General features: G+C 42.1%; 1 protein-coding gene across 3 annotated transcripts in view; it reads left to right on the top strand.

Moving 5' to 3' along the window:
• Positions 1-13,529, top strand: part of GOT1L1 (glutamic-oxaloacetic transaminase 1 like 1) — a 40,518-nt gene that overhangs the window by 18,142 nt on the left and 8,847 nt on the right. For 2 of the 3 annotated variants that reach the window (XR_013352973.1, XR_013352971.1), the window contains exons 9-10: positions 10,141-10,234; positions 10,995-11,109. The gene's annotated coding sequence lies outside the window, so the exon portion shown is untranslated. The remainder of the gene's footprint in view (positions 1-10,140; positions 10,235-10,994; positions 11,110-13,529) is intronic. The other variant, XR_013352972.1, reaches the window with a different exon arrangement.

Below are 13,529 nucleotides of genomic sequence, written 5' to 3'. Positions count from 1 at the left end.
TTCGTGAGAGACAAAGAGAAAGACAGAGACACAGACAGAGGGAGAAGCAGGCTTCTTGCAGGGGAGCCCAATGTGGGACTCGATCCTGGGTCTCCAAGATCATGTCCTGGGCCAAAGGCAAACGCTAAACCGCTGAGCCACCCAGGTGCCCCTCATTTACTAGTTTTTAAATCAGTGAGTTGCTATACTAGCATTATCTAAGGGTGATTGGTAAGATATTTTTAAAAAGTGTTATAAATTTATTATGTGTTTTATTCTACTGCAAACCTTAAAAATGTCACATCTTTGATCTGAAGGAGCCAATTCACATTAGTTTCTGAGATCTTTTGATACAACCCTAGCACTCTTTGATAGCTTCTCTGCTCTCTGGCAAGACAAGATGTTCCAGGAAAATTTCAGGACCATCCAGGAACATCTTCTGCCCCAGACTTGGAATCAGTCATTTCTCAAAGGCACTGTAATCACTTTTAGCAGATAAAAGTATTTATAACTCCAGAGTCTGGGCTCTTAAAGTGTTCATTGCTGCTGGATTGCTTATCATTTCCAAGTCTTTTCAGTAACAGAAAACACATTGAGTGCATACTAATATTTCTTTTTTTAAAGAGAGATTTATTTACTTGTTCATGAGAGAGACACACACACACACACAGAGGCAGAGACATAGGCAGAGGGAGAAGCAGGCTCCTCGTAGGAGCCCAATGCAGGACTCAATCGCGGATTCGACCTGAGCGGAAGGCAGCTGCCCAATCGCTGAGCCACCCAGGCGTCCCACATATTAATATTCCAAACACAATTCAGAACTTCAGTGTTTTTACTGACCCCATTAATTTTATACATCCTTACAAACTTCTTTCTCTCATGCCCCAAATCCCAGCTTTTGACACCAGTATGATTACTTACTTGCTTTAACTGACACTACCCACACTACCATGTGAAAATAATACCTTCTGAAAAATAATACCAATACCAGTACTAAAATAATTACTAAAAACAGTTAAAAATATTTTTTGCGGAGGTTTTGTCTTTAGGGCTATATCCCACTGGGGATATATACCTGAATTACTTGTTTTAAAGACTTGGAATAGTTCCTCTATGTGGTTATACCACCAATTCAATCTACAGTTGAATTCATTTGTTTTATTTCACTGTTATTTTTAGAGAATAATTTTTATTTTTATTTTCTTTTATGGTTATGTAAAATACTTACATGATTCCAAAGTCATATCTACAAAACTAGGTATATTAAAAGAAGTCTGTTTTTTACTGTACTCTCCATGCTATTACCTTCTCCCTCATAGGTAACTTTTGTCAGAGTTTTATGGTTTATTCTTCCATTTTGTTTAAAATGTAATCAAATATCTGTGTGTGTGTGTGTGTGCGTGCGTGTGTAAGTATTCCTAACTTTTTCATTCCTAAGTAAATATATAAGTAGTATTTTATTGGTTGATCTCAAATTTAAATGCTTCAGCCTCAAGAAGTGTCTATATTCACCGTATCCATATCCTATATTCATTTGGCTTTCATCTGTCCAGATTGGAGTCTAACTCTGTAGTTTGAAGTCCATTAATTTCATGAGTGACCAATGAGATTCTAACTGGATGTGTATCTTTGACTAGTCATTTCCTTTTTCTGGGGCTCATTTAATAAATGATAGGTTGGAATAAAATTTTCTCAAGATCTTTTTTTACCTGAAATTATTATTTCCCAGATTTTCATATATATATATATATAATATATATATATATATATATATATAATATATATATATTTACTTATTTGTGTGTGAGAGAGAGAGCGAGAGAGCATGAACAAGGGGCAGAGAGAGAAGCATGCTCTCCACTGAGCAGGGAGCCCAATGTGGGACTTGATCCCAGGACCATGAGATTATGACCGAAGCCAAAGGCAGATGCCCAACCAACCCAGGCGCCCCTCCCCAGACTTTCTTTAGCTAGGTCATGCTTCTCTTAAATTTCTTAATTTACTTTTAAAAATTATCTTTTTTTTTTTTTTTTTTTTTGAGAGAGAGAAAGAGTGCATGTGAGTGGTGGGAGGAGGGTAGAAGTAGGGAGAGAGAAAATCTTAAGCTCTGGGATCATGACCCGAGCCAAAATCAAGAGTCAGATGCTTAAGTGACTAAGCCACCCAAAGCATCCCTTAAATTTTCTTTAATTATCTTAAAGGTTCTTAAATTATCCAGAATGAAATATATCATCACCTAAATTTTCTTCTGGTTCTTAAATTCTACAAGACTATGTCAAGCATTTGCTAGGCTGGCTTCTCTAGAAAGCAGCCTTTGGGAATTAGGAAACTTTGGCTCCAAGATGTTCTTGTATCATTTCAGTCATTATCCACAGTAAAATTTGAGCCTCCTTTGTGTTTTGTATGAGAAACATTTTTAGCTCATAGGGATACAAAGAGGTATAGGACATTCTGAGATGAGTTGTCTTAATGTGATTAAGAAACATCAATTTTGGGACATCTGGGTGGCTCAGCGGTTTAACACCTGCCTTTGGCCCAGGGCCTCTTCCTGGGGTCCAAGGATCAAGTCCCACATTGGGCTCCCTGCATGGAGCCTGCTTCTCCCTCTGCCTATGTCTCTGCCTTTCTCTTTCTGCATCTCTCATGAATAAATAAATAAAATCTTTTTTAAAAAAAGAGACATCAATTTTGACTAATAGTATTTGCTATCAACTATTGGTAAAACACACACACACACACACACACACACACACACATACTTGTTGATTTGCAGCATATATACATACCTTGGGTGCCTGGCTGGCTCAGTTGGTAGAGCATGTGACTCTTCTCATGGTTGTGAGTTTGAGCCCCATGTTGGGTGTAGAGCTTACTTAAAAATCTTTTTTTAAAAACAGACTTTTAAATTTAGAGATACAGAGAGAGAGTGCTTGCATGTACTAGTAGGGGAGGGGCAGAGAGAGAGAGAATCTTCAAGCAGACTCCCTGCTAAGTGCATTGTGGGGCTGGATCCCATGACCCATGAGATCATGACCCATGAGATCATGACTTGAGCTGAACCAAGAGTCAAACACTTAAGCCACTAAGCCACCCAAGCACCCCACTTAAAAAAAATCTTGAAAAAAAAAACCTTGATGGAAAATGGACATAAACAGGCAATTTATTAAAGGATTTAGGACATAAGCAATTTACTAAAAAAGAAACTTTCAATCTGAAAAAAATTATTATTCATCATTAATTTAAAGAATGCAAACTAAAATAACTAGCAACAATGTAGAGAAAGGTTCAATGGACAACAAGGATCAAATCGTTAAACTCATCAGGATTTGAGAGCAGGAAATGACATATAGTCTGTGGTACTGCATGGGAACAGAAAAATCAAGAATCAATACTCATTTCTCTGTGCCTCTTTGACCGTGGGAAAGGATTAATTGTAGTAAGACTGCTTTCATGGAGTGCCCATTTGAGTAAGGTTATAGGGTTTTCTCCAGAAAAATTCAGTTACTTACATGCAGAATTGGAGGAAGAGATTAAGCAGGTGTGATCATGATGGGGATCCTGCAGTAAAGATGAGAAAAAGGCAAGAAGGACCTGAGAACTTGTAGGCAGCAGCTGCTGTTTGGACCATGGTAACAGGGCTGGCTGTGAAGGAAAGTTGACATGAGAGGAGGAAGTGAAGTCAGTGAAAATAGTGGTGTAAGGACCTCTGAAAATTCTCTCAGCCATAAGAGAAATGAGAAGCCAGAATAGATTATCAGAAGAACTTTTTCATAACTCTGGAAATTAATCTAAGGTTTGCAGCAATCCAGAGAGTGTTTACTCAAGAAAAACAGCTGACTCTAGATAAAAGCAGTGAGCTTTGTGGGGTTTTAACTTGCCATGTTCCCATCCCCTTTCTCTAGCTCTGCATAGTCTTAAAAGCCAACAGTGAAAAACATGATTTAACTCCAGCATCCTGGCAGCCACCAGAGGAGGCAAAACAAGTTGGAGCTCCTTCAAAGCCTTATTCCCAGCTGGTGTGCAGCTATCAGCATTCCCCTAGTGCTTGTTGCAGACAAAATTGCACCTAAGTTATGTTCAAATTATTCCCTAATATATATTTAAAGAAATTCAAGTTTTCAAAACAAGCATTATAGCAGAACTGCTGTTCCACTAGCCTTTTTTTTCTATAGATATTGAGGAGCTAATTTTAATTTTTTAAAATTTATTTATGATAGACACACAGAGAGAGAGAGAGAGAGAGAGAGAGAGAGAGTCAGAGACATAGGCAGAGGGAGAAGCAGGCTCCATGCACCGGGAGCCCGACGTGGGATTCGATCCCAGGTCTCCAGGATCGCGCCCTGGGCCAAAGGCAGGGGCTAAACCGCTGTGCCACCCAGGGATCCCAGGAGCTAATTTTAAAACTCAAGTGGAAGGGCACCTGGGTGGCTCAGTCAGGTGTCTGCCTTCGGCTCAGGTCATGATCTCAGGATCCTGGGATTAAGCCTCAAGTCCGGCTCCCTATTCAGTTGGAAGCCTGCTTCTCCCTCTCCCTCTGCCTGCAGCTCCTCCTGCTTGTATTCTCTCTCTGTGTCAAATAAATAAAATCTCCAAAAAAACCTCATATGGAATTAAAACCACCATGAGATATCACCTCACACCAGTCAGAATGGCTAGAATCAAAAGGTAAGAATTAACAGGTGTTGGTGAGGATGTGGAGAAAAGGAAACTTGTGCTCTGTTGGTAGAAATGAAAATTGGTGCAACCGCTGTAGAAAGCAGCATGGAGGTTCCTCAGAAAATTGAAAATAAAGATATCCTGGGGCACCTGAGTGGCTCAGTTGGCACGGCTCCAACTCTTGGTTTCCATTTCTGGTCATGATCTCATTAGGCTTTATGCTCAGTGAAGAGTCTGCTCAGGATCCTCTCCCTCTGCCCTTCCCTTCTCCCCTCAAATTAATAAAATCTTTAAAAAATGGAAATATCATATGATCCAGTAATTCCATTACTGGCTATTTACCCAAAGAAAATAAAACCATGAATTCTAAAATATGAAAATGTATATGCACCCCACATTTTTTGCAGCATTATTTACAATAGCCAGGATATAGAAGCAACCCAGGTGTCCATTGATAGGTAAATGAATAAAGAAGATGTGGTATATATATATATATATATATATACAATGGACTGTTAGTCACAAAAAAGAATGAGATCTTGCCATTTGCTACAACATGAATGAACCTGGAGGATATAATGCTAAGTGAAATGTCAGATAGAGAAAAACAAATACCATTTTATTTCACTTATGTGTAATCTAAAAAACAAAACAAAACAAAAAACCCCAACAAAGCAAATGAACAAACAAGCAAAATAAACAGATTCTTAAATATGGAGAACACACCTAGGGTTGCCAGAGGGGAGGTGTGCAAGGGGAATGAATAAAATAAAACCAATAATAAACAAGCAAACAACTAAGTAAATAAAAATCGTGTGGAAATGCAAAGGACCTAGAATAGCCAAAACAACTTTGAGAAACAGCAAAGAGAACTAACACTACTGAGTTCAAGTCTTATGAAGCCATAGAAATCAAGATGGTGTGGTTTTGGTGTAAAGGTAGACCATAATAGAGTTTTAGAAATAAGCACACATATGTATATGGATAACTGATTTTTTTCTTTAAAGATTTTATTTATGTATGTATTAATGTATTTAAAGAACACAAGCAGGGGGAAGGGCAAAGGGAAAGGGAGAGGGAGAGAATCCCAAGCAGATCCCATGGTATCCCAGTGCAGGGCTGGATCCCATGGTCCAGAGATCACGACCTGAGCCAAAATCAAAAGTCAGATACTTAACTGACTGAGCCACCTGGGGGCCCCTGGACAATTTGTTTTTGATGAGATGCAAAGGAATGTGACAGAAGGGACTATAAATGTTGGATATCCACATGCAAAAAAAAAAAGGGGGGGAAGAAGGAAAAAAAAAAGAGAAACAGAAGAATTTCAATCCATACCTTTCACCATATATAAAATTTAACTCAAAATAGATCATAAGCCTAAGTGTAAAATGTAAAACCCCAAAATATAAAACTTGTAGAAGAAAGAACAGGAGAAAATCTTTGTGACTTTGGGTTAGGCAAAGATTTCTTAGATATGACATCAAAGCATGATCCATAAAAGAAAGAACAGACAAATTTGAATTTATTGAAATTAAACATTTCTTTTTTTTTTAAATTAAACATTTCTGCCATTTGAAGTCATTGTTTTTTTAAAAAAAGACTTTATTCATGAGGGACACAGAGAGACAGAGAGAGGCAGAGACATAGGAAGAGGGAGAAACAGGCTCCATGCAGGGAGCTCAATGTGGGACTCTATTCTGGGACCCCAGGATCACACCTTGAGTCAAAGGCAGACGCTCAACCACTGAGCCACCCAGGCATCCCTGAAGTCATTGTTAAAAGAATGCAAAGATAAGGGGCACTGGGTGGCTTAGTTGGTTAAGCAGCTGACTCTTGATTTCCGGTTAGGTCCTGATCTCAGGGTCCTGGGTTCAAGCCCCATGTGAGGCTCTGCACCCATGGAGGAGTCTGTTTCAGGATTTTCTCTCTCTCTTTCTCCTCTGCCCCTCCCCTGCTTGCACATGTGTGCACTTTCTGTCAGAAATAAATGAAAGAAATCTTAAAAAAAAAAAAAAGAGAGAAGACAAGTCACAGACTGGGAAAAAAGGTTTGCAAATCATGTATCCGATAAAGGATTTGTGTCTAGAATATTTAAATAACTATAAACTGAGTAATAAAACACCAGAATTTTTTAAATGGGAGAAGATTTGAACAGATACTTCAAGATAAAAAATATATGAGTGGCAAATAAAGCATAGGAAAAGATGTTCAACATCAATAGTTAATAAGGAATCAATAAGGAAATACAAATAAAAAGATTGAGCATACTAAGTATTGGTGAGAATGTGGAGAAATGGAAACTCTCATACAATGCTGCTGGGAACGTGAGATGACACAACCACTCTGGAAAACATTTGGCAGCGTTTTAAAGAGTTAAACACTACTTACCATATGATTCAGTTATTCCACTATTAGGTATTCACCCAAGAGGAAAAGAAGTATATATCCATACAGAATCTTGTACATGAATGTTCAAGACAGTTTTATTTGTAATAGCCAATAACTAGAAACAACTGAAAAGCCCATGAACAGGTGAATGGATTTGAATAGATTTACAAATTGTGGTATAGCTATACAATGGAACACGACTTGCAATGAAATCGAATGTCCATATTGATAACACAAACACAAATGAATTGCAAAATAATTATGCTGAGTAAAAAAAGCTAGATGAAAAAGGACATACTGTGTGATTCCCTTTGTATAATATTCTAGAAAATGCAAACTAGGCTGTAGTAACAAAAAGATCAGTGGTTGCCTGAGCCAGAGGGATTACCAACAGACACAAGAAAATTTTTGGAGGTGGAGATATGAGCATTATCTTGATCACAGTGGTGATTTCATGGGTGTGTAATATGTCAAAGCTTATCACATTGTATACTTCAAATATGTGCAGATTATGTCACTTATAGTCCACTTGAAAAAAAGATATGAGAGGAGTGATAAAAAGTGAAAAAGTCATGGGAGCCAGTGAATTAGAAGTCTTGGAATCAGAGAAATGTAGAAGGTGATGGTCTGCAGGTGAAAGATTAGACAGGATTTCGATAATGGTGCATTTCCAGGTGGAGTTGACATGGGACGAGTACATTTTCACTTTTTGTTCTGTTTACCTTTGCAACTCAGCCTCAGACACTGGAAATATGGGTACTTAGGCTGAGTAAATTGTCTGCAAATGCATCTAGTTCTTGCAATGAGTCCAGACTGTAATAATGACCGTGACTATCATAGCTAACAGATGTTGAATGCTCATCTCAAGCTGTACTGTTCTAAGCATGTCCAGCGTCTCATGTCTTGGTGAGTGAGCATCAGTAACCTGCCCCACACCGGTCACACGGCTAGGCTAGTAAGGGGCGTGGGGCTCCATGTGCAGGGTGCCTTGACCTTTGCTAAGGGTGTTGCCTCTCCTCATCCAGGCGGCTCCCCTCACTCCTTCACTCTGGCTCCCAAGGGCTCTTGCGTCTAACCCTGAGGAAGTAGTGAGCGTGCAGAACAGGGCCCGGAGGGAGACTGCTCGCGCCAAGGGGAGCCTCCAGGGTTGCGCGCGCCCGGAACCAAGGGAACCAACCGAAACCTCCCGCGCCTTGCGGAGAATGAAGAGCTGCCCAAGTGCGTCCCCTTCCGAGCACATACTGTTCTCTGCGCGGGACGCAAACCTGCCGCACAGAGGGGCTCGTAGGGACAAGGAGCTAAAGGAACAGGTAGGAGGGATGGACTGGTCAACAGCCTTTCTTCTGACGGGGAAAGCCCGGTGAAAGTGCGTGCGGCGCCACTAGCTGCTCAGGAGCAGAGGCCGGCGCGCGTGGCTGCGGAAAGGCCAGGTTCTGCGCGCCAGGCTCCAGGGGGCTTCTGCACCGACCCTGCGGCTCCGCCTTTTCTGCTGGCAGTCGAGCTCCTCCTCGGGATTGCTGGCGGCCACCGAGGGCCAAGCTAGCTCAGGCTTCTTCACTATCCGGTGTGTACGTGCTTTGGGTAGGACAGCGGCCAGGAGAAAGGATTCCAAGGTGCAGTACTCGACTCGCGGCCACCTGCTGTGACCTGCAGTCGGGGAGCTGGATCTTTACGTGAATCCGCCTCTGAAGGTGCGCCGCAACTCCGAGGTTCGCCCAGAGGGTTCCATCGCATCCCAAGGACGTGCCCCCCTTCCCGTGGCAACTCACAGGTGCAGGCGCCCGAGCCCAGCCGTGTGTGAGCGCGCGCGCTGCGCTTTACCCAGCATTTCTTGGGCTGCCTTGTCCCCTTTTCCGTCGGCCGTGGGTGCCAGCAAGACCTGTGATGAAGGAAAAGGAGGTGGGAGCACGCAGGCCTGCGCTGGTCAACAGACGGCTGCGCGTGCAGCCGGAGGAGAGCCCGCACCCGGCACTGGGCGCTTCTTCCAGGCTGGACCCGGTTCTCCGCAGGCAGAGGCGGCCCAAGGCGTGTGTGTGTGTGTGTGTGTGTGTGTGTGTGTGTGTGTGCGTGCGTGTGTGTGTGTTGCCTGGGGTGACCCTAGCTTCCGCTGAGAAAGCCGAGGCTGGGGTCCTGTGGCGGAGCAAGGACACGGCCTGGAGGACTGCGCGGCCCGCCGGGACTGAGGGTGTGAGCCTCGGGCGCTGGGTGGGGGGCAGCTGGGAGCCCCGGGGGGGGGGTGGAGGGAGGCGTCCGCTACCTAGGCTTCGGCCTGGGGCCCCGGGCCAGCCAGGGCTGGGGCTCCCATCTCCCGAACAGGACTGGCCCGCGGCGAACCGCGGAGGAAGCCGCACAGCTGGGCGGCGGAGGGCTGGGCGTTAGGGGCGAGGGTGGGTGTTCCGGCTCCAGGGTCTTCCCGCGCAGCCAAATCTGTGTTCCTCCTACTCCTCCCCGGGGACCTGTAACAGGGACCCTCACGCTGTGATACAATATATTTTTTTAATATTTTACTTATTTATTCATGAGAGACCCAGTGAGAGAGGCAGAGACACAGGCAGAGGGAGAAGCAGGCTCCATGCAGGGAGCCCGACGTGGGACTCGATCCCAGGTCTCCAGGATCACGCCCTGGGCTGACCGCGGCGGCGCTAAACCGCTGAGCACCCCCGGGCTGCCCGCTGTGATACAATATTGAAGCGCCATCTCTCGCTTGTTCACCACACTGCAGCCACCCCGATCTTTCAGTTCTTGGAACATAAACAGGTCTTCCTGTCCCAGGGCCTTTGCACACACTGTCTCTTAGGCCAGGAACACTTTCTCTGCTTATTGCAACGGCAGCTCTTTCTCATCGTGTGAGTCTCGCCTCTTGGCTTAAATGCTTCCCCCTCAGAAAAACTGTTATCCGACTGTCCTATAAAGTAAGGTCTCTGCCCCCCACAAACATATTTTTTCCTCTTTCTTGTTTCCTTTATGCCTCTTTGTGTTTATTTTATTCTCCGACTTTGACAATTTAACGTAACCCAAAGCAGGGAACATTTTTGCCTTATCAAGCCTGTGCCCAGCAATAACGGGTTCTCCAATTTTTGTGATAGCACTTTTGTTAATTGACTCCTTGTTCTATAGAACATTGGAACCAGAAAAATGCCCCCTCGGAGAGGCAGCCTACCCGGTTCTGCAGAAACCTGTGCTTTCTGCAAGCAACTCCAATCTGGTAAATGTAAGTTTTGCACCTAGGTGTAGGCTTCATTCTCCGAATTTTCCCTTATTAGAGACCTAAGTCAGCTACTTTTGTAGGGCAGTATTTTTGGGCCCTCATTCAGGGTCTGGCACTTGGGGCTCAGTAAATATGGGGCAGTGAATGTGGGTGGCTGTCCCTGCCCCCAGCCTTGGCTTTTCACCATTCTCCCTTTGAGGCAGATTCAACACAGTACATTTCTTCAAAACTGATCTCACATAGCAAAACTGAAGCTGTCATGGAGACAGGGAAGTCAATTTACCCCATATGGAATTTTTTTTTGGTCTTAAAACGCCAAGATGTAACTGAGTGGCATTTTTTTAGAACACAAAAGGTCATCAAATTACCTAAAATCCTTTTTGTCTTTTTAAAAAGATTTTATTTATTCATTCATGAGAGACACAGAGAGAGGCAGAGACATAGGCAGAGGGAGAAGCAGGTTCCTCACAGGGAGCCTGATGCGGGACTCGATCCCCAAACCCTGGGATCATGCCCTGAGCCAAAGACAGACACTCAACCACTGAGCCACCCAGGGGCCCCTCCATTTTGTCTTTTTGTGTTTAAATTTGCAAACCTTTATATCTTCTTTTTATTAAGTTTAATATCTTAATTCCAGTATAGTTAACAGTGTTCTATTAGTTTCAGGTGTACAATAAATAGGATGATTCAACAATTCTATCCATTACTCAGTGCCCATCATGATAACTGTATTCTTTTAAAAATGCTTTATTTTGGTCATGAGAAACACACAGAGAGAGGCAGAGATAAAGGAGAAGCAGGCTCCTCACAGGGATCCCAGGATCACACCCTGAGTTGAAGGCAGATGCTCAACCGCTCAGCCACCCAGGTGTCCCATGGTAAGTGTATTCTTAATCCCTATCACCTATTTCACCTACCCCCCCCCACCTGCCCTCTGGTCTCCAGAAGGGTGTTCTCTGTAGTTCAGAGTCTGTTTCTTGGTCCCCTCTCTCTTTTATCTTCCCTTTGCTCATTTGTTTTGTTTCTTAAATTCCACAAGTGAGTGAAATCAAATGGTATTTTTGGTTCTCTGACTTATTTCACTTAGTATTACACTCATTAGCAACCATCCAGGTTGTTGCAAATGGCAACATCTTATTCCTTTTATGGTTGAGTAATATTCCAATATACTCCACTTCTTCTTTATCCATTCATGTATTGATGGACACCTGGGCTGTGTCCTTAGTTTGGCTATTGTCGATTATGCTGCCATAAACATAGAAGTGCATGTACCCATCCCTTTGAAATAGTGTTTTTGTATTTTATGGGCAAATACTCAGTAATGCAATTACTAGATCATAGGGTAGTTTTATTTTTAAATTTTGGGGAACCTCCATACTGTTTTCCACAGCAGCTGTACCAGTTTTCATTCCCACCAACAGTGCAAAAAGAGTCCCCTTTTCTGACATCCACCAACAGTGCAAAGAGAGTTCCTTTTTCTCCACATCCTCACCAACCCTTGTTGTTGCTTGTGTTTTTGATTTTAGCTCTTCTGACAAGTGTGAGGTGATATCTCATTTTAGTTTTGATTTGCATTGCCCTGATGATCAGTGATGTTGAGCATCTTTTCATATATCTGTTGGCCATCTGGATGCCTTTGGAGAAACGTCTGTTCATGTCTTCTGCTCATATTTTAGGTGGATTATTTGTTTTTAGAGTATTGAGTTGTATAAGTTCTTTATATATTTTGGGTATTAGCCCTTTATCAAATATATCATTTGCAAATATCTTCTCCCATTCAGTAGGTTGCCTTTTAGTTTTGTTGATGGTTTCCTTGTTGTGCAGAAACTTTTTATTTTGATGTAGTTCCAATAATTTATTTTTGCTTTTATTTCCTTGCCCCAGGAGATATATCTAGAAAAATGTTGCTATAGCCAGTGTCAGAGACATTACTGCCTGTGCTCTCTTCTAGGATTTATAAAAATCATAGTTTCAGGTCTCACATTTAGGTCTCTAATCCATTTTGAGTTTATTTTTGTATGTGGTGAAAGAAAGTGGTCCAGTTTAATTCTTTTGTATGTAGCTGTCCTATTTTCCCAGCACCATTGAAGAGACTTTTTCCTAATACATATTCTTTCATACTTTGTTGAAGATTAATTGACTATATAATTGTGGGTTTATTTCTGGGTTTCTATTCTGTTCCATGATCTATGTGTCTGTTTTTGTGCCAGTACCATTACTGTTTTGATCACTACAGCTTTGTATATTACAAAATATAACTTGAAGTCTGGAAATGTGAGGCCTCCAGCTTTGTCTTTCTTTTTCAAGATTGCTTTGACCATTAGTGGTCTTTTGTGGTTCCACACAAGCTTTAGGATTATATGTTCTAGTTCTGTGAAAAATACTGTTGATATTTTGATAGGGATTGCATTAAATCTGTAGGTTATTTTGGGTAGTATAGACATTTCAATGTTTATTCTTCTAATCCAGGAACATGGACTGTCTTTCCATTTCTTTTTTTTTAAACATTTTTAAATTTTTATTTATTTATGATAGTCACAGAGAGAGAGAGGCAGAGACACAGGCAGAGGGAGAAGCAGGCTCCATGCACCAGAGCCCAATGTGGGATTCGATCCCGGGTCTCCAGGATCGCGCCCTGGGCCAAAGGCAGGCGCTAAACCGCTGCGCCACCCAGGGATCCCTGTCTTTCCATTTCTTTGTGTCTTCCTCAATTTCTCTCATCAGGGCATTTTAGAGTTTTCGAATTACATCCTTTAGAAGGCAGTTTAAAAAGCACCTCTTAAAAAAAAAATAAAAATAAATAATAAAAAAAAAGCACCTCTTATTACTAGAGCACCCAGGGGTATACCTGGGGTATCATCACCCTTTACACACAGCTGAGCAACTTATTTAGTATTTCCCCAATGAAAATGGATTTCCCTGGAGGGAGTGTGGAGGAGGTAAGGTATATTCTTTACTTAGGAAAAATAAGCTTTTCTCCATTTTATATCAATAAAATAAAACAAGGAATAGCCTAGTGGTCAGGAGGATGTGCTTTGAAGTGAGACAAATTGGGTTCAAATCTGTGGTTTGACTTTGGGAAAAATTACCTATTATCCCTAAGGCCCTGTTTTCTCCCCTTTAAAATGAGGCTTAAAATACCCACTTTTATGGGTTGTGGTGGGAATGAGTAAGGTGCTGTCTGTAAAGAGCATTACAAGTGCTCAGTAAGAGTTATTATTAGCCAAAATCTTCCAGACATTTCTGTGGTCACTAAAGTCACTAGGTGAGAACTCAAGGAGCCACCCAAGGCTAAGGT

Source organism: Canis aureus, chromosome 15 (assembly GCF_053574225.1).
Source record: "Canis aureus isolate CA01 chromosome 15, VMU_Caureus_v.1.0, whole genome shotgun sequence".
In the NCBI taxonomy this organism is placed as follows: domain Eukaryota; kingdom Metazoa; phylum Chordata; class Mammalia; order Carnivora; family Canidae; genus Canis; species Canis aureus.
The sequence above is the reverse complement of the archived record's forward strand: the minus strand, read 5'-3'. Positions and strand labels throughout refer to the sequence as shown.